This window comes from Carcharodon carcharias, chromosome 13 (assembly GCF_017639515.1).
Source record: "Carcharodon carcharias isolate sCarCar2 chromosome 13, sCarCar2.pri, whole genome shotgun sequence".
Classification (NCBI taxonomy): Eukaryota; Metazoa; Chordata; class Chondrichthyes; order Lamniformes; family Lamnidae; genus Carcharodon; species Carcharodon carcharias.
This window is the reverse complement of record NC_054479.1, coordinates 10,797,433-10,822,517: the sequence shown is the minus strand read 5'-3', so window position 1 is coordinate 10,822,517 and position 25,085 is coordinate 10,797,433. Positions and strand designations below refer to the sequence as shown.

The following is a 25,085-nucleotide window of genomic DNA, read 5'->3' as shown; positions in this document are numbered from 1 at the left end:
CCAGCAGACAGACATGGAGGGACAAAAGGACAGACACAGAGAGATGGAGCAGAGAAGACAGGCACAGAGACAGAGCAGATAACACAGGGATGGAACAGGCAGATATAGAGACAGAGTAAACATACAGAGGGACAGAACACGCAGACACTGAGAGAGAGAGACAGTCAGACAGAGGATACAAACACTGAGACAGTGCAGATACTGAGACGGAACATTGGAGCAGACAGATGCTGTGACAGAGCAGACAGACAGACAATGAAAGAGAGACAGAGAGATGGATCAAGCAGACAGCAGATTTATGTGATCTGCTATGTACAAATGCTGTGATACTGTGCTTTATAGTAATGTAAATATAAACAATATCTAATGGCCTAGTAATCTAGCAACCCAGGCTAATGGGTGAAGGAGCCACTGATTTCGAAACCAGAGCTTATTAACATAAGGAAAAAAAACTACAAATAGAAAGCTAATCTTTTGATTGTAATTAGCCAATACATCAAGAAATATGGAAAGACCACTCAGCCCAATTCTGATCAGTCCTCAAATCGACTATGTACAAAGTGAACCATTTGGGTTCCACTCAACTATTTAAATAAATAGTCTTTATCCAGAACGTACTGCCTGACAGGGTGATGGAAGCAAATTCAATGGCAACTTTCAAAAGGGAATTGGATAAGTACTTGAAGGAGAGGAAAGTGCAGGATTATGGGGAAAGAGCAGGGTTATGGGGAATGGGACTAATGGAATATATCTTTCAAAGATCGGCACAGACATGATGGACTGAGGGGCCACTTTCTGTGCGGCAAGATTCTAAGATTGTGTGAGGACCTGTGAAGATTTGCTTGGCTGCCTTTAGTGAGCCAGAGAGGGGTTTATCCTGAACTGGTGATATCTCCCTGCCGGACCCAGGATGCTATTTGGGTCAATAATGTAAATGAGTGCCGCATGTCCTGATGGTACTGGCCTGATGGGCCTTGTGTTTGTGTGATTTTACCAGGGAGAGCCTGTAAATTGTGCCATAGCTGACTGGAAAGCCTTTGATGAACCTGGGAGTATGAGCCGCTCATTCAGATCCTTGCAGCTCTCAGCCTTTGCTCTGTGTTGGCTGTGGGTAGCATTTTCACCTCTGATGTAGAAGGGTATAGGTTCAGGTCCCAATCGAGTGACCCAAGAACAAAATCTAAACAGTCACAGGAGTGCAGCACTGCTGGAGGAGCTTTTTGATGAGATGTTAAAATGAAGCCCCGACTGCCCTCGTGGGTGGACGTAGAAGGTTCCAGTGCATTATTTTGAAGAAAAGCAGGGGTGCTCTTCCTCATTCCCGGCCAATATTTATCCCTCAACAACATCAATAAAGCTGGCTACCTGGTCATTGCTGTATATGGGAGCTTCCTTTGCACATATTGCTGCTGCCTTTCCTACATTATAACAGTGACTGTGCTTCAAAAAGTACTTAGCTGGCTGTAAAATGCTTTGGGAGGTCCTGAGGTTGTGAGAGGTGCTATATAAATGTAAGTCTATCTTTCTCTACGCTGGAACCACAAAAATAAGCTTTGCTTATAAGAGGACCGAGTGCTCTTTTTGGGTCTTCAGTCCCATTGAAGAAAACGGGGGGTAGCTCTGCGCACACAGAACAGACCTTTCCTTAAAAACGCTATTGTCACAATGTTGGAAAGGGCTAACGACATTTTCGAGTGCCAGTCACATCGTTGTGACATGAATGCATCATTGCCTCACATAGAATCATAGAACATACAGCAGAGAAGGCCATTCAGCCCACTACCTCAGTGCCAGCACTTCACAAAACCACTAAAAATTAATCCCGCTATCCCAGATTACTCCCCATGGTGCTGTGTCCTCATCAGTTTTAAATAACTATAGAACTTTCCTGTATTAGATATCATGATCTCTAATGCAACCAGGGCCAGGGAGAAAAATCATGGGCCCTGGTGCTTCTCCTGTTTCCCAGCCCCTCATTCCCCCCCTCCCAATGTAAACCTTCCCCTCAATCATGCATGATATATTTTCCCCCTTTCAAAATTCACCAATCAATTCACCAAAAATCACAGAAAGGTCCTAGTAAAATGATAATGCCCATTGTTGGCATCTGGTTGCAAATATCTGCTGGGTCATTAATATTAAGAGCAACAACAACACAGTGTTGGTTTGTGTGCACCCTATAGGGGATCCCACTGTAACTATGAAACAAGTCAGAGAGTACAAATTTTACTTTAACAGCATCGTGCAATATTGTTAATTTAACAGGAAAATATCCTATTACTTATTTATAACACTGTGCAGATGATAACACTGATTTTGGTGGCTGCTTCAGTCCTCACTAATATGTTCTGCATTGCATCATATGGACACGGTGACAATAATTCATATTTGGGGAAAGATTCAATATTTGTAACCCAGATAAACTGCACAAGATCATTTCCATTCTGCAGATGTAGAAGACTTTCTTCTGCCAGGGAGCATGATATTATTCAATATAATTATTTCATACAAGGGGTGTAGTTGGATTCTATTTTATCAGTAATCTCAAATAGAAAGATCAAATGACTCCTGAGCAACAAAGTGGAATGATTGAACAATGTAGGGCTTAACTGCCAGTGAGAAGCATTGGAGCTCTCAGGTATCCGCATAACACAACTTTTAAGATGGCAGAGGGCAAAGATTGAATGGTTAACAATTGTATCTGTGTTTTCTTAATCAGCAAGTCTGAAAATTCTGCTAATCGTTGCTTTTCATTATAAGATATTTTCTGCTGTGCAATGCAAGTTTATCATAATATTTCAATACCTCAAAAAACTCATAAAAGCACCAAGATAGAGTAGGATAATATGTAGGTAGACAAAAGGACAAGATTGAAGTCAATGGAAAAAACTCTTCAGAATCGTGTGCTGTGTAAAACAGGTTATTGATTCACCATGAGCCCATTATGCACTCCTGTCCTGGCAACTTCACCCCGCAAAGCCAGTAAACTTCCATTAGCAACAAAATAAACAGAACTCCAGCCATGATTCCACCTTCTGTTCACAAGATAATTATGAATGACAAAGGCCATCTAGCCCAGCTCATCTCATCCATCCAAAATTACATATGAACATTAGGAGCAGGAGCAAGAGCAGGCCATTCAGCCCCTTGGGCCTGCTCTGCCATTTGATAACATTGCCTGCATCATACCAGTGACTACAACTTAAAATTGGCTGTAAAGCAATTTGGGACATCATGAAAGGTGCTGTATAAAAATAGGTTCTATCTTTCTTTCATTACACCTGCATGCAGTAGGCAGAGTGATTGTAGCAATGGTGAAATTGGAGGCTCAATGGTGAGTCTCTAAGAATATTTAATCACAGAGCAATCAACAACATTAGGAAAGTCCCTACAAAGAAATCACTACATTTACAAAACAATTCAACTCTGTAGCTAATACAACCTTACCATTCTGACATCTCTGGCGCCAACCCACTAACGTATAATTGTGTTATACACTGTGAATTTACAGCTGATCCACAGGTTTCTTACGATGTTGCATTACATTTGTACTAAATAAATGAGCAAACAGTATTTTTTAAATTCTAATTATTGTTTGAGGTGTGAGAGAAACAGGCAAATTAAGTAGAAAAATTTAATTAATAAATAAGAAACTCCAACAGCAAAAAAAGTGTGACAGCAAAATCCCAAGAGAAATAGTTTCTAAAAGCACTTAAGTCATAGGGTTGAGTTTCTATAAAGGTCCTTTATGGTAAAAGCCCTTTATGCTGTTTCTCTAGGATTTAAATGGATTTTTTTTACCAAAGTTACAATGGATAATCGGGAATCCTCACCCCCAGAGAAACTTGAGTCCCACAATGTGACCACCTCCTGCTAGATTTTATACAGAATGGTGCAGGGTAGAGTGAACCTCAGATGGAGTAGAGATTTGTAAAACCTTTCTTTAAGCAATCTCTTAATGACAAATAGGGATTTCATTCCCAGACTTTGCAAGGGTAATAAAATAAGTGATAGTGAATCAACATCCTGTTTTGCATCACTCCCTGTTTTTATTTTCTTACATTTACTTTGATGAGGCCCAAGATTCTCAAGCCGCTCATACATCAACACAGCATGTCATCAGAATTGTGTCTACTTTAGGGCAGAATGAAAATTTAGATTGCTATTAATATGCTGTTTTAAATTCAAAAGAGGATTTTGAGAAGTTTACAGAAGTATTTTGTGGTACTAAACCTTAAGTCACCCCACCACCCTCAACCACCCCCCTCCTCAACCCAACTCCATCACCAACCTCCACCTCACTCCCAAACCCCTAATCCCCCCAAACCTGCCCACCCACCTCCAACCTTCCTTCCACCCAACTTTCCCCCCCAACCTCCTGCACTTCCCCCACCCCCCGCACCCCACCCTTGCATCCCCAACACACACAAGCAAAGCAGCATCTAAGTGATTCTAAAATTACAGGGATTTCACTTACCGAGAGCTCTCTCATGACAGTTGCTGTGCTGCTGCTGATGTTTGGGCAGCTTTTTGGTTTTATAAACAAATATATACGAATTAGGAACAGGATTAGGCCACTCGGCCCCTCGAGCCTGCTCCACCATTCAATAAGAGCATGGCTGATCTGATTATGGCTTCAACTCCACACTCCTGCCTACCCCCGATAAGCTTTCAACCCCTGGTTCTGCTTTGAAAATATTCAAAGGCTCTACTTCCACAGCCTCTTGAGGAAGAGACTTCCAAAGATTCACAACCCTCTGAGAGAAAACATTTTTGCTCATCTCTGTCTTAAATGGACGGCCCCTCATTTTCTTTCTGGCGGGCTTTTCAAAAAACAATCGGAACCACGAAGCTGCCCGAAGTTGAGATGCAGTAGTGCAGAAATGAGTGAAGCTGACACTGACAGGTGTTCTTAAATAAATCAGAACCTTATGCCTGACAGTTCCAAATTTTTTTTAAGCCCATCTTTCAGGTCAGAAGCTCTGGTTGCTGCACAACTTGAAGACTCCGCTGAGCCTGGGGCCCGGTGTTGGGCACTATCTACACCTCCTCTCCCAGTGCAGAGACTTGAGCCTGTAATCTAGGTTGACAGTCCCAGTGTAGTACTGAGTGAGTGCTGCACGGATGACAGCACCATCTTTTAATGTCCATGTCCATATGCAGCAAGACCTGGGCTGGGATTTTCAGACCCCGTCACGGCGGGACCTGCCATGGGAGATTCGGCGGCCCAGCCAAAAGTCCATTGACAATCGGTGGGGCTGGTCAATTCCGGCATTGGGCGGGACCATAAAATCCTGCCCCGGGACAACATTCAGAGGTTTGGGCTGTAAGTGGTAAGTAACATTTGCGCCACACAAGTGCCAAGCAATGGCCATTTCCTAAAAGAGAGAATTTAACAATCTCTCCTTTGACATTCAATGGCATCACCATTGCTGAATCCCCCACTATCAACATCCTGGGGGTTACCATTGACCAGAAACTGAACTGGACTATCCATATAAATACTGTGGCTACAAGAGCAGGTCAGAGGCTAGGAACCCTGTGGTGAGTGACTCACTTCCTGACTCCCCAAAGCCAGGAGTGTGATGGAATACCCTCCATTTGCCTAGATGAGTGCAGCTCCAAGAACACTCAAGAAGCTTGACACAATCCAGGACAAAACAGTCCACTTGATTGACACCCCATCCACAAACATTCACTCCCTCCACTACCAACACGCAGTGGCAGTAGCGTGTACCATCTACAAGATGCACTGTAGTGACTCACCAAAGGTCCTTCAATAGCACCTTCCAAAACCAACAACCTCTACCACGTAGAAGGACAAGGGCAGCAGACACATGGGAACACCAGCACCTTCAAGTTCCCCTCAAAGCCAAACACCATCATGACTTGGAACTATATCAATGATCCTTCACTGTCACTGGGTCAAAATCCTGGAACTCCCTTCCTTCAGCACCATGGGTATATCTACACCACATGGATTGCAGTTGTTCAAGAAGACAGCTCATCACCACCTTCTCAAGGGCAATTAGGGATGGGCAACAAATGCTGGCCTTGCCAGTGACGACCACATCCCATGAACAAATAAATAAAAGCAAGAAATGAGATGTTGAACCATGTGTTCTCAGGTGGATGTAAAAGATCCCATGGTGCTATATCAAAGAGCAGACGAGTTATCCCCAGTGTCCTGGCCAATATTTATCCCTTAATTGACTTCACAAAAACAGATTATCTGGTCATCACCACATCGCTGTTTATGGGAGCTTGCTGTGTGCAAATTGGCTGCTGAGCTTCCTACGTTACAACAGCGACCACACTTAAAATGTATTTCATTGGCTATAAAGTACTTTTGGACATCCTGGGGTTGTGAAAGATGCTACATAAATGTAAGTCTTTCTTTCTTAACGTAGAAGGCCTTCAGTTGCTCCATCGACAGCAGCCATGTTTTTGGCCATTACTTTCACCCTCTTGCTGGTAAAACCAACCTGTACTATACCCGACATGGTGTTAACAACGGATCAAAACTTTCAGCTGCTTTGGATAGAGCGCTGGATTATAACAGGGAGGGATCTCGATCTCCAGATGTGCCAGTTTCATCAATGTCAACTGCCAAGTATTCATCACCTTTTAACATTTCATCTGGACTGAGCAACATCTTTTGACACCTACCAAGCGCCATTGTTACTCTGATCACCCTTCACACCTCCATTCAGACCGAGCTCCATGGCAGCTCCTCCTGAGAGCTGTCTGTTCACACTATCTTTCAGCTCTTTGCTGTGAGGTGCATACATTCCGCATTCTTCATGCAGTAATGTGGGAAGTTTGATAACCGCGTTTCCAGTACCACATTGTTTGAACGTGCAGCTCAATCCTTTCTCTTTGTGCCACTCTGCACATGTAAGAACTGGAAACGGATTAAAGCCAATGAAGACATATGAAGTAATGTTTATTCCAAATGTGCAAACCATTGTAGAAGTAATTGGGGAACAAACAAAATCACAACATCAAGGAATTTGGAATAAAAATAGAAAGTGCTTCAGAAAGGAACGCAGGTTCAGGGGGAGGCCATTCAGCCCCTCAGAGCTGGCCTGCCTTCCAATTAGATCATGGTTGATCTGTATCTTAACTTCATTCACCCGCCTTGATTCCATATCTCTTAATACCCTTTGCCTAACAAAAAATATCAATCTCAGTTTGAAAGTTTCAATTGACTCCCCAGCCCCAGCAACTTTTTGGAGGAGAGAGTTCTGGATTCCCAGTACCCTTTGTGTAAAGAAGTGCTTCCTGACATCATTCCTGAACTGTGTAGCTCTAATTTGGGGCTTTTTTTCCTCTTGTTTAGGACTCCCCCCACCATGAGACAAAATAACTTCTCTCCATAACTACCCACTCAATTACTTCTATCATCTTAAACACCTCAATTAAATCACCCTGTAATCATTTATACTTAAAGCAATGCAAGCTCAGAAGGGCAGATTAACAGTTCAGATTCATGTCTTCACCAAGGTTCAGCAAGGTCAGATTTAAATCCGAAAATGTACAGCTGGTTAGTCAGGATCTGAAAGAGAAGAGTTACTTTTGTCACAGGTTTAAGCTGCCAGCTATGCAGCAGCAGAAAAATCAGCCATGGCTCGTTGGTGGCACTCTCACATCTAAGTCAAAAAATCATGGGTTCAAGACCCACTTGAGCATAAAATAAAAGCAAAGCCTGCTGACCCCTATTCCACTATTAACACCTACTCTGGACCAAAGGTTTAGTCTTTAATACTATCATTATCACTCCCTTTGTCCTGTGTTTAGTGACATCTTTGTTATTTAATCTCCCTCTACCCTCTAACCTATCCCCGACCTTCTATTTTGTTCCACCTGCGCCTCCCCTCTTTTCTCAACAGCATAAAAACCTATCACATTTCTACTTCTCTCCAGTTCTGAAGAAGAGTCATACTGGATTGAAACATTAACTAAGTTTCTCTCTCCACAAGGAGAAGGACGTGCAATAAAAATGCTGGCCTAGGGCAGCCGTGCCCGCGTCCCGGGAAAGAACTTTTAAAAGATGCTGAGTTTTCCCAGCGTTTTCTGTTTTCACTTGGCTGACCCTCCAGTGTGGTACTGAGGGAGCACTGCATTATTGTTGCCATCTGTCAGAATGAGGCATTAAACTGAGGCACCATCTGCCAGCTTGGATGGATATAAAAGATCCCATGCCACGATTTTGAAGAAGAGTGGTCGAGTTCTTCCTGGTGGCCTGACCAATATTATCCCTCAGCCAGCACCACAAAATACAGAACATCTGATCATTATCACTTTGCTGTTTGTGGGAGCTCGAGGGATGTGCTGCCCAATGTCTGCGGGTCAAGAAACAGCCTGTTCAGTCACATAAAGATCCACGGCAGAAACTCACAACCTGAGGAGACCTCATCCTCGAATCAAGGGACAGCTGATGACAACGATCATGAAGGGTGCTATATAAATGCAAGTCCTTCACAGCCCACAGCAACCTCCCACAATCAACAACGTGATAGTGACTAGATAAAACCGTTTTTCTTTGTGACGTTAATTGAGGTACAAATATTGGCCAGGACACCAGGGAGAGCTCCTCTGCTCTTCAAAATAGTGCCAGGAGATGACAGTTTGATATCCAGCAGGCCAGGAACACAGAGGTTAAAAATTAGCCCTTTTCTGCCTGCACCTTGTAAATATTTCCTGTTTTTTTAAAAAATTAGCTGTATAATTCTTGTTGCTGTGTCACCCAAATTTAGTACAAATGTGGTGTATGTGAAAAATTGCACAACGTAGAATTGCCTGCAGGCAACGTTATTGCTCGAATGTTTCATACCTTCTGCCAATGTTCCTTTATACACAAGGCAAAAGTAGTTGAAAAGCCATTCAGAAGGAACAGGATAACGATTTCATTAAAACAGTGGTCAAAGGAATGTCATGGAACTGTATTAAGCATTTCAATATCATCAGGGTAATATGAGCATATGAATTAGGAGCAGGAGTAGACCACTTGGCCCCTCAAGCCTGCTCCACCATTCAATGAGATCATGGCTGATCTGATTGTGGCCTCAACTCTACATTCCTGCCTACTCCCGCTATCCATGTCTCTCTTATTAGCCAAGAATCTATCTACCTCTGCCTTAAAAACATTCAATGACCCTGCTTCCACCGCTCTGTCGGGAAGAAAGTTCCAAAGTCTAACGACCCTTTGAGAGAAAAAAATTCCCCTCATCTCAGTCTTGAATGGGAGACCCCTTATTTTTAAACTGTGTACCCAAGTCCTAGTCTCCCCCACAAGGGGAAACATCCTCTCAGCATCCACCCTGTCAAGTAACCTCAGGATCTTATGTCTCAATAAGATCACCTCTCTTTCTTCTAAACTCCAATGGATACACGCCCAGTCTGTTACAGAACCTTGGTTTGACCACACTTGGAGTAACGTGAACAATCCTGGTCTCTATCTTGTAATAAATAATTTAGAGACACTGGACAAGGTGCAAAAAGGTTTTACTAGAATGATGCCAGAACTGACAGGTTCTAATTGTCAGGAAAGATTGGACACGCTGAGCAGAGACCCAGTAGAGCCTTTAAGATTATGAAAATGTTTGATAGGGTAGATGTAGAGAAGATGTTTCCACTTGTGGATGAGCCCAGAACTGGGACTCATCAAGATAAGTCTGTTACTAATCAATCCAATAGGGAATTCAAGAGAAACTTCTTTATCCAGATAGTGGTTCAAATGTGGAACTTGCTGCCACACAGAGTAATTGAGGTGAATGGTATAGAAGCATTCAAGGGGAAGCTAGATAAACACATGAGGGGAAAAGGAATAGAAAGATATGTTGCTGGGGTTAGATGAAGAGTAGGTGGAGGTTTGTGTGGAACATAAATACCGTCACAGACCAGTTGGGCCAAATGGCCTGCTCCTGTGCTGTGAGTATGTGGTAACAATTTGTGCTTTGCTTTAATGAAGAAAGTCAGGAAAACTTTCTGATTCCACAGGCCATACTTTATAATGTTCAGGATAGATGCACATTGCCAATGGGCTATAAAGGGACAGAGACCCAGAAATTGGTTGCGTCAGCAAAAGGCCTGATGCCTTTTTTTCTGTCATAACCACTACAGCGGATGGGCTGCTTCTGGCACCCATGCAATGCCTGCCACATTGGATGCTTAAGCTCCCATTTTGCACCTGAAGAACTGGCATGCTGCCAGCAAATTTCTAGGCCAGGTACTTCTTGCAGAAGTTTCAAGTGGATTGAACATGGGAGTTAGAAATTGTCCAGTACCTGACAGCTCTGCGTAAAACATCCTCTAAACATTCCTAGAGATTGGAGAACTGATACACAAAAGGAATCCAAGCAAACACAGTTGTGATCTCAAAGTCATTTCCCCTCGCCACCGCCACCACACTCACCCCATCACCCTATACAAAGCTCTGGTTAGACTGTATCTGGGGTACCACAGGTAGATCTGGGCTACACACCTGAGAAGAATATATTAGCTTGGAAGGAACGTGGTGCAGGTTCATCAGAATGTAACCAAGGCTCCAAGGGTCAGATTACAAGCAGAGATTAACTAGGCTTGTACTCTCTGGAATACAATAATTGACGGAGTAATTTAAATGAGGTTTTTAGGATTTTGATGGGAATTTAAGGGTAGATGGAGAGAACCATTGGGGTGAATTCTAAATGGGGTGAGTATTGCTCACCTAGCCCAGTAGAAAAGTCTACAAGGGCAGAAACACAGAAGCATAGAAAAATAGAAGCAGGAGTAGGTCATGTGGCCCTTTGAGCCTGCTCTGCCATTCGATATGATCATGGCTGATCTTCTGTTTCAACGCCATACTCCCGCTCTCTCCCCCATTCTCCTTGATGCCTTTAGAGTCTAGAAATCTATTTCCTTCTTAAATATATTCAGTGACTTTGCCCTCACAGCCTTCTGTGGTAGAGAATTCCACAGGTTCACCAGCCTCTGAGTGAAGAAGTTTCTCCTCATCTCAGTCCTGAATGGCCTACCCTGCATCCTGAGACTGTGACTCCTTGTTCTAGACCCCCCAGCCAGAGGAAACATCATCCCTGCACCCAGTCTGTCCAGCCCTATCAGAAGTTTATAAATTTCAATGTGATCCCTTCTTGTTCTTCTAAACTCCGGTGAATACAGGCCCAGTCGATCCAATCTCTCCTCATATGACAATCCTGCCACCCCAGGAATCAGTTTGGTGAACCTTCGCTGCACTCCCTCTGTGGTAAGTATATCCTTTCTTAGGTAAGGAGACCAAAACTGCACACAATACTCCAGGTGTGGTCTCACCACAGCCCTGTACAGCTGCAGTTAAGACATCCTTGTTCCTGTATTCAAGTCCTCTCGCAATGAAGGCCAACATACCATTTGCCTTCTTAACTGCTTGCTGCACCTGCATGGTTGCTTTCAGTGACTGTTATACAAGGACACCCAGGTTTCTTTGTACATCAACTTGCTTGGGACAGGAAGTCGCATCCTCGAGAGCTATTGACCAATCTGATTGGACAGCAGCTGATTATTTCTAGCAGCACCAGATCTCAACAGTGGCCACTACTGGGACTAGAAGTAGTCCTGAGAAGAGGATCTTTGGATGTTGGACTTGTTTCATCCTTTCATTAGGTGTCGCTGGCTGGTCCAGCATTTATTGCCCATCCCTAGTTGTCCTTGGGAAGGTGGTGGTGAGCTGCCTTCTTGAACCGCTGCAGACCTTGTGGTGTAGGCACACCCACAGTGCTGTTAGGAAGGGAGTTCCAGGATTTTGACCCAGCGACAGTGAAGGAACAGTAATATATTTCCAAGTCAGGATGGTGAGGGGCTTGGAGGGGAACTTCCAGGCAGTGGTGTTCCCATGTGTCTGCTGCCCTTGTTCTTTGAGGTGGTGGAGGTTGCAGGTTTGGAAAGTGTTGTTGAAGGAGCCTTGGTGAGTTGCTGCAGTGCATCTTGTAGTTGATACACACGCTGCTGCTACTGTGTGTCGGTGGTGGAGGGAGTGAATGTTGAGGGTGGTGGATGGGATGCTATGAAGTGGGCTGCTTTATCCTGGATGGTGTCAAGTTTCTGGAGTGTTGTTGGAGCTGCACTCATCCAGGCAAGTGGAGAGTATTCCATCACATTCCTGACTTGTGCCTTGTAGATGGTGGACAGGCTTTGGGGAGTCAGAAGTCAGGAGGCCGTGAAAGAGTGGGCTGGCCACCTTTGTCCTGTCTTCCCCAGCCACACATATTATTGCCGGGGAGGCAGGAACAGGCTCTAGTGATGTCTATGCAGCTTCTAAAAAGGTACATGTCATTGTCTGCATTGACATGCACAGTATTACGACATTTACCTGGCCACTAATTGGCCTGTTAAGGGCCTTAATAGGCCTAAGGGTATGCAGGCTGGCTGATATCTCACCCACCACCGTATTATGGGGAGAGATCCAGGTGGGCTGGGAGGCAGGGAGTTAGACTCCTGTTCTATTTGACGTGCCCCCGCCTGCAAATATGCCGGGGGGAGGGCATTAAATTTCCCCATTTTCTCCTGATGGGACAGTCTCAGACAAGGGGATATAACCTTAAAATATAAATATAAACTTAAAATCAGAGCCAAGCCATTCAGAAGAATGTGTTTTTGCTTCCAGACAGAGTTGTTCATAATTCTGGCATTTGCATTCACTCCAGACCAATGATTTGTTTCTTTACTACAACCACTCCCACTCTTTTGTTCCAGGACATCCTTGTCACTTAATCTCTCCCATCCTCTACCCTATCTCTGGCCTTCCCTGTTATTCTTCATAGCCCATTCCCAGTTTTTGAAGGTACAAAACCCATCACATTCCTACTCTCCTTCAGTTCTAAAGAAGAGTCATATTAGACTCAAAACGTTAACTCTGTTTTTCTCTGCACAGACACTGCCAGACCTGCTGAGCATTCCCAGCGCTTTCTGTTTTTATTTCAGATTTCCGGCATCCGCAGTATTTTGCTTTTATTTTATTCAGTGGAACAGGTGGGTAACAATTCTTCACAAAAAAGGCTGATAGAGGTGTGGAACTCTCCCCCACAAGAAGCAGTAGATGCTGGCCCAATTGCGACTTGTAAACCTTCTATCAATAGAATTTTGCTAGACATATGTGCTAAAGGATATGGAGCCAAGGTGGGCAGATAGAGTAAAGATGCAGATCAGCCTAGATCTTATTTGAATGGCCAACAAGCTGAGCCTCTTCCCATTTCTATATTCCTTCCATTGCTCTCTCCACCTGCTCCAGGCTTATTATTTTATAAGGTCTTCATTTGCCAAGTGAAGCCTCACAGGTTTCTTATTTCCCTTTAAATAATTGAAGTATAACTGTCAGTTTATAAACCATCACCTGTATTATGCAGAGTATCAAGCATTTTAAAACTAAAGAATTCAATTGTTCTGAGATTATAGCAGCACTGGATCAGCTAGCAATTCAAGATTAGCTCCTCCCTACTCCTGCCAACCAATAGGGACTGTCTCTTATTGTGATGCCAGCATACAGAAACCATGCACTTTTTAAAATACTGTTTTTGAAAATGATGCGATTGGAATCTTTCTTAGAAAATGTTTTTTTAATCCCTTAAAGATTAGGTGCATGTTTTAAGGATTTGTTAAAGCTTTCCAGGACTCAGGGTTAGCACGGTGGAATAGTAAGGTAAAGTAGAGATTTGTTTTTCATGGTTATTAGAACATGAACAGGCTCCATCTGAGAACCACAACAGCTAAATACCATCATTGACCACCCCCCCTCCCCCAACCCTCTCATTTCTCGATAAATTTCACACTCGGTGATTCTCCTCGAACACATTTTCAGCACTTTCACAAGACTGAGAAATTACACTTGCACTTCATTTAAAAAAAAATTTCTTCAACTGATAGCTTTGTGAGAAAACTTGGAGGGCACGTTTTGCTGATGTCACTTCCTGTCACCGCCTGCCTGTCTTCACGTGACTAAGTGCAAGATTATTCTTTTCTGAAAATGGCGGAGGTGACTGCACCTCCCCAAGATTGGAAAAAGTGGGGTAAAAGAAAAGACAGACATAGCTGTAATGATACATTAAACGGGTCTGCCCCCTCGGGTGAACGCAACAAATCCCACGGCACTACTTTGAAGAAGTGGGCAAGTTCCCCTCAATGTCCTGGCCAATATTTATCCCTCAATGGATGTCACCAAAACAGGCTACCTTGTCATTCATCTCACTGCCGTTTGTGGGAGTTTGCTGTGTTCATGGAGTACAAGGGTAAAGATGTAATGATAAATTTCTTCTTAACATTAGTTAAGTCACAGGCAGAGTACTGTCAGAAGTTTTGAGTGTCACATTATACAAAGGACATTAAAGTCACAGAGAGTCCAGCATAGATTCATCAGGATAATACCAGGTTTGAGAAACTAGAATTACAAGGAGACATTATGATACTGGGAGGGTTTGGAAGCAGAGAAAGCTAAGAACATATTTAATAGAAGCTTTTAAAATGGTTGAGTTTTAATAGAGTGTTTTTCTTTTTCATTCAGTGGGTAACTTAGGCAAAATTACATTCCATCCCTTGTTGCCATGAGAATGCGGTGATGGACCTGCTCCTTGAACCTCTTCAGTACATGTATCAATGCTTCTCCCAAAAGAATGGCCTTTTTTTGTGCTGTAACTCACTAGGCGTAAAGGAAGGTTAGTTTTAAAAACCTGTAGCATGTACATGGAAAAAAAGGCTGAGGAACTTAAAGAGCTGCACAGGGTTAAGGTCCTGGGAAAGTATGGTTTGGAGCAGGAGGTTGTGTAATTCTACCCTCGCACATTGCCGACTTGCTTCACCCCACCATTGGCAGCCGTACCTTCAGCCATCTCGGTTCTAAGCTCTGAAATTCTTTCCATAAACCTCTCCTCCTCTCTCTCTTCCTGTAAAGCCGGCCTTTTTGGCTAAAGCTTTGGTCACCTGCCCCAAAGTGTCTCAATGTCAAATTTTACTTGATCCTGCAACATGCCTTGGAATCTTTTAAGAAGTTGAAGGTGCCATATAAATGCAAGTTTTTGTTGTAAATATACAGGGAAGATATTGAGGGAAGATATTGAGAGGAGGAAAAGTGAGCATGAGGGCACATTTGGAATCCAGGAATGTAAAAGGAGAAATGATGGCCATAATTATATTGATTAAATCGAGGCAATAGAAGCTGTGACAGTGTTTGAGATCCATGAAGCACAGCCTGAAGGCTGAGTAATGTTGAACTTACCTCACAGAGTTAAGAGTGGCCTCTTGAAAGAAGCAACATGTCAGCATTTGAAAGCTACTTACAGCAGTGGTTTCAGCTTTCTGAGAATTTTTTTTCATTTGGGGAAAAAAAAAGAAAAACCTTTTACTTTTCATGTTAGTACCTGGCAGTTTTAAGAAAGAGCTCTTAACTTCTGGGCTTGATCTTTCTGATTAATTTGCATTGGTAAATATCATTGCAGAATCTTCAAAGACTGCTGTCCATGAGATGTCAAGAGGAATGCAGGAGGCCATAGGTGCACTGGTCTAAACCTAGTGTTGTCATGGCAGTGGAGTAAGTATACAGGCTGCCACCCAGGTAGACGGCGTGTTCAGTGGTACATAATCAAAGAACAGAAGACCCTTCCCAAGTCATCCCTCTTCATACCAGACAGGAATAGTAATGATAAAGACACATGATCCTACATTAGAGGGCACACTCCCCAGGCTGAAGACCGAGCACAGTAAACACAACCTTGAACTGGAGGGAGTTTTGAACAAACAGCAGCAAATGCCTGTGTGTGTATGTGTGTGTAGTAGAGAGGGTGGAGAGAGCTAATGTTACAACGAGGAGGGTGGGAAATCAGAGGCTCAGCTCATCGCACAGCAGAGCTATGCATTCTTCAGGTGCGCAATGTAACAGCGTGTGCAGGAGGTAGTAACGTGGGAAAAAGAGATTTACCCCAACCGTCCAGTACTGGTGATCGGGGCATTTTGTAATATAGTATTCACACATTCAACTTTGTAGTTCAGGTCTCTACAATGCAAATTGAAACCTGTCGCTGATTGCATTTTTCAAAATCGCAGCATATAAGTCAACCCCATTTTTCCATCCCCAAAAATCATGTTTTTCCATACACTCTTGCTATACTCATATTCATCATCAGCCTCAATTGTTCAACCCACAAATGGATGCTTTACTTACTGCTTACCTTATAACTGGATGCAAGGGATCAAGCGAACGATACGGGCTGTGTTGTGAAGATGAGCAGGAGTTAAGACGTGCCCTCTCCTTGTGTTGGATGATGACATTTCAAAATGGCGACCATCGACTCCACAGAGGTGGCTCACTTTTGTATTCAGTGTATAGGTTGACCCCCGTTCTTGGAGGGATTTTTCAAGGCTCCAAAGGTCAACTCACAGTCGACATCCGTAGCAAAATTCCCTGCAAAATTGCCACAAAAAACAAGTCAGGGTCATATTCATTTCAGAAACCATGGTGTGGTGATTTGAGTCTGGTGTGGCTTTCATAATTGTTTTGTTTTTGTTCATAATTTCAAGGATAAGATTGGGAAACACCACCATCTTCACAAACATATTCCTGAAATTGCAGTCAACCTAGTGACTACACCAGAAGTGAGCCTGCGTTGAACTTGTGGAGTTTCGGTGTTGCCAAGGTAAAGTGGTCCCTTTGTGTTACCCCCCTTGTAGATGTCATTCTGACTTTCCTTTTCTTTACAGTTAAAAGATCCTGACTACCGCCCAGTAAACTGTAGACTGACCTTGCTCCACATTAGGAGCCATCACAATGAAGGAAGGGAAAGCTTTAAAAGAAGAGGTACTTGCATTTACATAGCACCTTTCCCAACCTCTTGATTGAGCTTTGCATGGATTCAGTATTTGCTTCACGGTGGTGAAGACAACAGCAGTGGGCACCAGAGTTTCCTAAAGCTTGGCAGGCAATCACACTGATGTGGGCATCAACCAGTCCTATGCAAACAAACCTCAGCCTAACCCTGCTACCAGCACCAACAGGCACTATCCCAGCTTAACCGTAACCTGGGTATCATACAGATAAATATTCCCGTTTTACTTCCGCTCCAATATGCGTTTAACAGGTTCAGTTTTGAAGTCATGCCCTGTATACCCGAGTGCAGGTTGTTAATATATAACAACTAATACCAGTAATTCTTTAAAAAATATTCTTTCATGGGTTGTGGGCATCACTGGCAAGGCCAACATTTGTTGCCCGTCCCTAATTGCTCTTGAATTGAATGACTTGCCAGGCCATTTCATGGGGCAGTTAAGAGTCAACAATATTGCTGTGGGTCTGGAGTCACATGTAGGCCATTTCCTTCCCAAAGGGGCATTAGTGAAACAGATTGTTTTTTATAACAATCAACAAAAGGGGATTGCTATTACTGACATTGGCTTTTCAATTCCAGATTATTAATTGACTTTAAATTCCACCAGCAGTCATGGGACTGGCACCCTTGTGCCCAGGATATGAACCTAGCCTTCCTGGATTACTAGCCTAGTGCCATTACCACTACACCACCATCTCCCCTAATTCAGTTACACTAGTTCAGCAAAGAAGTTGTTTTCAATTGACAATTATTATTAATCAACACATATCGTCTAAACTTTTGATGAGTAATGAAAAAACTCCTTTGTTTACCTGCTCGATGGATGCCTGATAGTTTGTTACCAAAAAGTGCAGTTTGAAGCAAAGAGAATGCTTGTGACTATTTGTTAGCGATGTTTCTCAGTTTTGGGCTTAGCAAAAGCTTATTCCCTGGGCACACAGCAGAGGGAAAAAGCGCAAAGGCCTGCGGTAGCTAATCTCTCAGTCTGTCTTGTTCTCAGCATTTCTGGCGTTTGCACTGAGATGGGGGTTGTGCCTTGAGCAGATGCGCATCATGGTAATGCCAGCCTAATGAAGTGCAAGAGGCATCACACTAACTCCCATTCATTCTTCTGTGTCTCTAAACACAGGGAGACCCATTGATAGGGCACCTTTCTCCTTGAGACTGTCAAACCAAAGTGTGGAGAAGGCCTGGCTGTAAAAGTACACTGCCGGCCAGAAGGTAAACTGTTTAATTCCACAAGCCCACAGGACAGGCCTTGGAAATGGACATGTTCAGGGGCCCAAGATTTAAACAGGTCTCATTGGTTAACTGTTGGTCGACTTTTGGTCCCATTGCTCACCAAACTCCCTGATGTTCTGATGCTGCACCATGATCAGCTCTCACTTTTAGCCATTTGCAGGCAAAATAATTTCAAACTAAAGGGTGAGTGGAAAGTCTAACTGACTAACTTCTTCTACAAGTTGTAAACCATCCTGACATCACTGTCACTGGGCCAAAATCCTGGAACTCCCTCCCTAACAGCACTGTGGGTGTACCTACGCCACATGGACTGCAGCGTTTCAAGAAGGCAACTGGGGATGGGCGATGAATGCTGCCAGTAATGCCCATGTCTCATGAATACCATGAGATGCCCCTCCCCAGCAAATTCTGGACAAGAAACCATGAATGTTGGGTAGTGTAAAATTATAGCACATTTAAGATTAAGAATCAAGATTTAGGACAATTATCTGAATTGCCAGTTATCTTAAATCTGTGTCCACTTCTAAGCAACCCTCCCAGCAGAGGGAACAGCTTCTGTTTCGAGTGTCATGGGGTCTTCAATATCGTCCTGATCATGCAGGCAGGACTTCAGCTGAAGATAAAAAGCTGCACCTCCAGCACTGCAGCTCTACCTCAGGACTGAACGATTACGAGCTCAACTCCTGCAGCAGAATTTGAAGCCTCCCCTCTTACCCTAACCCACCCCTGAACCCTTCTGACTCGGAAACAAAAATATATCTTTAAAAATAAATTACTGGAATAAATGACGAATTGTTAGAAGATCACTCCACAAAGTGAGAAATAAATGGAGTCTGGCTTTAGAACAGAAGTTTGGCAGCACAAAAATTCGATTGGGTCGAGGTTTGGATGTGAAGTGGATTTGGCCAATGATTGGAAGCAGGAATGCGAATGAGCGAACGCTGCTTTCGTCAAAGATGGTATGCAAAACCATTCAATCATATCAGACAAAGACACAGCTGAGGGCAGCCTGTTCCTTCCTCTGTTTACACCAAGAGGGAGAGGAGAGAAAAAAAACAACCTCTGAAAACATGGACCCAGTATCATCAGCCTCAATCCACCCTCCATTAGTCACTGTCACATTAGGACACCAGCTGCAAGCTGTACCGTGCCTGCTTCATGATGCACAACAGTTTCTCATCGCATGAGGCTCCCTGACCTGCACACAACTGCAGTCACGTGTTGCTTCCTCTGGAGAGGCGAAGGGGAAAGAAAAAATCATTAAGAATTCCTGCTTTGTTCAGAGGCCCAGAGAAGCAAGAACAGATCTCAAAACAAGGATCTAAGCTTCCAGCAGCAGATTCCATTAGTGTTATCATAGCTGGACTTCATTTATACATGGCATAATTTACTTTTTAACTCTTCAAAAACTGCACTGGCATTTTTCATTTTCCATTTCTCTGGCTCCAACTTACTTCTTTCCTCCTCATGGCTCAGTGCCCTCTCACCTCTGAGTCAGGACGTCATGGGTTCAAGACCCCCACTCTAGTCATCTTCTTCTTAGGCTGTCCCTCGGGTTTGAGGAAGACTTACTTCCACACTAAAAATAAGTCCTCATGTGATTGAAGAGTCCAATGTGCGACCTACAGTCTCTGTCACAGGTGGGGCAGATGGTGGTAGGGGGAACAGGTGGGTGAGGTGCCCGGGTTGCCATGCATTCCTTTCGCTGTCAATGCTTGACTTCAGCTAGCCCTTGGCGATGAGACTCGAGATGTGCAGCTCCTTCCCAGATGCTTTCCCTCCACTTCAGGCAGTCTTGAGCCAGGGGTTCCTGGATGTCGGTGGAGATGTTGCACTTTTTCAAGGAGGCTTTGAGGGTGTCCTTGAAGCGTTTCCTCTGCCCTTCTGGGACTCGTTTGCCATGTCAAAGCTCCAAGTAGACTGTTTGTTTCAGGAGTCTTGTGGATGAAGTGGCCTGCCCAGCAGAGCTGATCGAGCCTGGTCAATGTTTCGATGCCGGGGATGTTGGTCTGAGCAAGAACACTGAACTGTCCTGCCATTGGATTTGCAGGATCTTGCGGAGACAGCACTGGTGGTACTTCTCCAGAGTTTTGAGGTTCCTGCTGTACATAGTCCAAGTCTCTGAGCTATATAGGAGGGCGGGTATCACTGGTGCTCTGCTATTTTATGATCTTGGTGCTGGGCACTGTCAGAGTTGCCATCCTTCAGATGAGATGTTAAACTAAATCTGCATCTGCCCTCTCAGGTGAATGTAAAAGATCCCATTGCATTATTTTGAACATGAGCAGCGGAGTTCACCCCAGTATCTAATATTAATCCCTCTCCCAACATCGCAAACGGATTAGCTGGTTAACAGCACATTGCTGTTCTTGGGAGCTTGCTGTGCGCAAATTGGCTGCCATGTTTCTACAACCACTACAGTGACAACATTTCAAAAGCACTTCATCGGCTGTGAGGCATTGGGAAGTCCTGAGGTTGTGTAAGGCACTATATAAATGCAAGTCTTTCTTTTTTTGCTACTGGCTAAGAGTATGGTGGAGGCAGGTTCAACCGAAGAATTCAAGAGGGAATTAAATGATTATTTGAAATGAAACAATGTGCAGGGTTACGGGGAGAAGGCAGGAGAATGGCATTGGGTGAAATGCTCATTCAGAGAGCTGGTGAAGACACAATGGGCCGAATGACCTCCTTCTGTGCTATAACAATTCTGTGATTCTAAAAGGCAAATAATGACACAGAATATCTTCTCAGAACCAGACAACTTGGAGAATAACAGATAGGGACTCAAGAGTGTTCAATGTCACCTTTTTAAGTTCTTCAACACTGATTGAAGCCACCCAGAATCTCTGTTTGACTTTGGCTGTGGGCATCATTATTTGGCAGAGTTCAACTGGCTGTGCCTCGGGCAAATTTTCACTTGTCTTTGGGTTGCCCTGTGATCTCAGCACAGATAACAACCTATTTTCGGACACTGACTCAATACTAACCAGTTTCTATTTCAAATGAGCTGCTATTAGTTTGATGACAGTGTGCCAGTCATCGCTTCTCTCTCTGAGTTATGAAGCTCCAGTGCTGTATAAATGCAACTTTTTTCTCCTACGATGGCCAATATTTTATAATCAGAGAGGAGTCAGTGCATGTGCAAGGTGGGGGAGGGGCCTGAGTGAGCAACACATTGAGGACTGGAAGGATTTTAACTCCTGGAGCTCATTTCCATATTCAGTTTCAGACTCCCACCCGAATCTTGCAGGACGAGATAATCACAAGGACATCTCAACCACAGCAGTAGCACCAGATGACATGACTGGAACTTGTCGGGGGATAAATTTGAAGCTAATCTGCGGTAACAATATTTCAGAGTGAGTGGTCAATCTAAGGCACAGGCACCCTAAGGGAGACAGAGGAGACAGTTAGTTTTTATTCATTCAAATGCAAATGAGAGATTTCTTTCAACAGACTTGCATTTATATAATGCTTTACACAACAACCAGACAACTCAAGTCACTCCACAGCCAATTAAGTACTTTTGAAATGTAGTCACTGTCGTAATGTAGGAAGCACAGCAGCCAATTGGCACACAGCAAGATCCCACAAGCAACAATGTAATATTGATCACATAATCTGTTTATGTGATGTTGATCGAGGAATAAGCATTGACCAGGACACCAGTGAGAAGTCCCCTGCTCTTCAAAAGAGTGCCATGAGATCTTTTACACCTACCCAAGCAGAAACACGCAGCCTCAGCTTGCCACCTCATTAGGAGCTTGGCACCTCCTCAGTACTACACTGGAGTGTAAACCCTAATGATTGTGCTCAAGCCTCTGGAGTGAGGCATGAACCCAGAACCTTGTGAATCAGAGGAAAGAATGCTACACACTGAGCCACAGCTGCCTTGCATTTACATGGCACCTTTAACTTGGTGAAACATCCCAAGACACTGCACCAGAACATAATCAGGTGAAATTTGACACTGAGGCATAAGGAGATATTGGGACAGGTGGCTTTTAAGGAGGTAGGTTTTAAGGAGATGCTTAAAAAAGCAGGAGGAGCTGGAGAGGCAGAGCGGAGGGAAATTCCAGGGCTTAGAGGCAAAACATCTGAAAGCGCAGCCACTAATGGTGCAAGTGATTAAAATCTGTGATGCACAGGAGTCCAGAATTGGAGGAACCCAAGAGACCTCGAAGAGGTGCAGGGCTGGAGGAGATTACAGAGATAGGGAGGGGTCAGGCCATGGAGAGATTTGAGAATTTTAATATCTCACATTTCTGGGCAATGAACACACACATGATAGGTGAAGAGGGCTCAGCATATGGGCAACACAATTTTTAATGAGTTCAAGATTATCTAAATACCATTGAGTGCTACAGTTCATGAGTAATTTGAGATATGACATGATGAGTGGAGCGTGCTTTGGAACAATTGAATTTGGACCAAAGTTTCCAAAGCTCTACACTGCAGGGGCTTTCTTCACCTCATTCCTGGGCCTGTTGAAGCCGAATTGATAGAGATTTATTGCAATAGTTAGTCAACATCATACAATATCATACAACTGGCACGATGGGAGAAGGTGAACTTGTGTCTTCATTCATCCAGCAGCTCCTGGGTATCACTGCTTAGCCAGCGGTAGCAGTTCAGGTGACAGGAACCAATGGGAATGATCCCCCAGCACCCAGCTAAGTCTCGGAGATGGGAATCACAATCAATGGATGGGATGGGAGGTGGGTGGAGCCCCTACACAAGAGAGGCCTGGAGATTCCTTGTGAGATCAAGAGGAACATTCTTGATCTCCTGGGCAACAATGAATCATTAAAAAAGAAACACCTGACTTTTAAAAAATTTATTCTCAGAATGTCAGCATCGCTGCCTTGGCCAGCGTTTATTGCCCGACCCTAATTACCCTTGAGAAGGTGCTGGTGAGCCACCTTATTGAGCCGCTGCAGTCTATGTGGAGTAGGTACACCCACAGTGCTGTTAGGAAGTTCCAGGATTCAGACCCAGTGACAGTGAAGGAATAGTATATGGTTCCAAGTCAGGATGGTGTGCAAGGGGGCCATGCAGGTGATGGTGTTCCCTTGCATCTGCTGTCTTTGCCCTTCTGGGTGGCAGTTTTGGAAGGTGCTGTCAATCCAGCTTTCTGGAGGGTTTGGCCAGACAGGGAAAGCCACACCTGCTCCTCCACCCTGTCCTCCCTCCCCCACCACCCCACCTCCCCTCCCAACACACAGGCCTGAGGTTAAAATCACATCATAAAGACCTGACCTGCACATTGAATGCGGTTCGGCTGGCTTGGGAAGAGGTGTCCTCACATCTGCAGGTTAAAATTGCGGTCGGTCAGATTGGGGTGGGAAATGACCAAATAAGGTTCTAGTTTCGACTTTCACTTAAACTCCCCCTTTCTGCCAAAGCTCAAATTGAGGCCGATGTAAAAATGGGATCAATAGAAATGGGATTATAGGAAGATCTCATGGATTATATAACCATCCCTGATACAGGTGTTAGCTCATATGGAACTAAAGTGCACAGACCAAGCTTTGATCCCCAAGACTGCTGTGTTAGCTCAACTAATTTGCAATCTCACCACTTGGCTCATAACCTAGTGAAATGGATCACCAGGCTGTTGCTAGGCCCTGTCAGCTGATTTTGTAAAGTATTAATATCTCCAGAAGGATTTTGCATTTTACAACTCAAATCCTGATCTTAGTGGTGGATGGATTTTAAGGGTGATTTCTCCAACTGCATGGTGGTAAACCAGTGTTGCCAAATGCTATCTGCTGTTAAACAGAGTAACCTCCAAAATGTTTAAACCCAGAAATTACTGTTGTCAATATTAGCAGATCATCACTACAGGCTTCTGTATGACGTGTAGAAATGAAGGCTTGCATTTCTGTGGCACCATTCATGACCTCAAGACATTCCAAAGCACTTTACAGCCAATGAAATACTTCATTATTGTAATGTGGGAAAACGCAGCAGTCAATTTGCACACAGCAACCTCCCACAAACAGCATGTGTGACAATGGCCAGACAATCTGCTCTAGCAAGATTAGTTGAGGGACAAATATCGGTCAGCTCCTCTGCCCTTCTTAGCATTAATGCCATGAGATCTCTCACATCCGCTTGAGGGGGCAGAAAGGGGCTCGGTTTAATATCTCATACCATAAGGTGCACTCCCTCAGTGCTGCACCGGCAGTGTCAGCTTAGATAATGTGCTCGAGTCTGTGAGTGAGACTTGACCCCGTGACGTTCTGACACAGGCAGAGTGACCATTATTATGGCGTACGAGTGAATTAAGTCATGGGTGCCTCTGCTAAATAAAGGGATTTCACAGAAGCGAGTTCGCTGAGATCAGAAGTAGTCCTTACCAAGCTGACAGGGTCGATTTTGTGAGTGAGTTAAAGTTATAGTCTGAAGCTTGCAGGACAAGCTTCTCCAATGTGTTCTTGAAATCCAATTTCACATCTGCCTGTCTGGCTGTTCATGTAGCAGGGAGGCACCCTTAGCAGAGTTTAAAGCGCTACCTATCAAACAGCGGAAATTTAGTTCAGCCTTGTAATAATAACCAAAGTTATTAGAAGTACAGTGAGGACATTCACGCAAATGCTGTGGGCTCCTGGACGCTCAAAATACCAGAACTGGGGATGTTTCCCAGGGCAGCTGAACCATTTATGAATGCACTCAGCTATGACGACTGAATCTGCGACGACACCTTGGGAGTCCTAATGAAAAGTCAGGGCAATGCTCTCCCCTTGATCACAGGAGGTCTATCTGAGGATGGATTCCTGCCAAGTTCACCAGGGAAAATAATATTGAGTTTTTCACAATAGCTTCATTCTGCACATTGTTCTTAATGTGCACGATTTCCTGCCTTTTCGCATGATCGCGTGGTAGAAGAGAGGGGACATATATAATTTTTTCCTTCCTTTTTCAATTTTAATGCAAAAAACAAAAACCCATATTGCACTTTATTTTCCTGCCTCCGATGGCATCTGTACTCCA

At 43.9% G+C, this 25,085-nt stretch overlaps 1 long non-coding RNA gene across 1 annotated transcript in view; it reads right to left on the bottom strand.

Annotated features, from left to right (window-relative positions):
• The window catches only part of LOC121286336, a 67,136-nt gene that overhangs the window by 41,740 nt on the left and 311 nt on the right, over positions 1–25,085 (bottom strand). Inside the window, exon 2 of the long non-coding RNA XR_005944919.1 lies at positions 16,194–16,426. This is a non-coding gene — a long non-coding RNA (uncharacterized LOC121286336). The remainder of the gene's footprint in view (positions 1–16,193; positions 16,427–25,085) is intronic.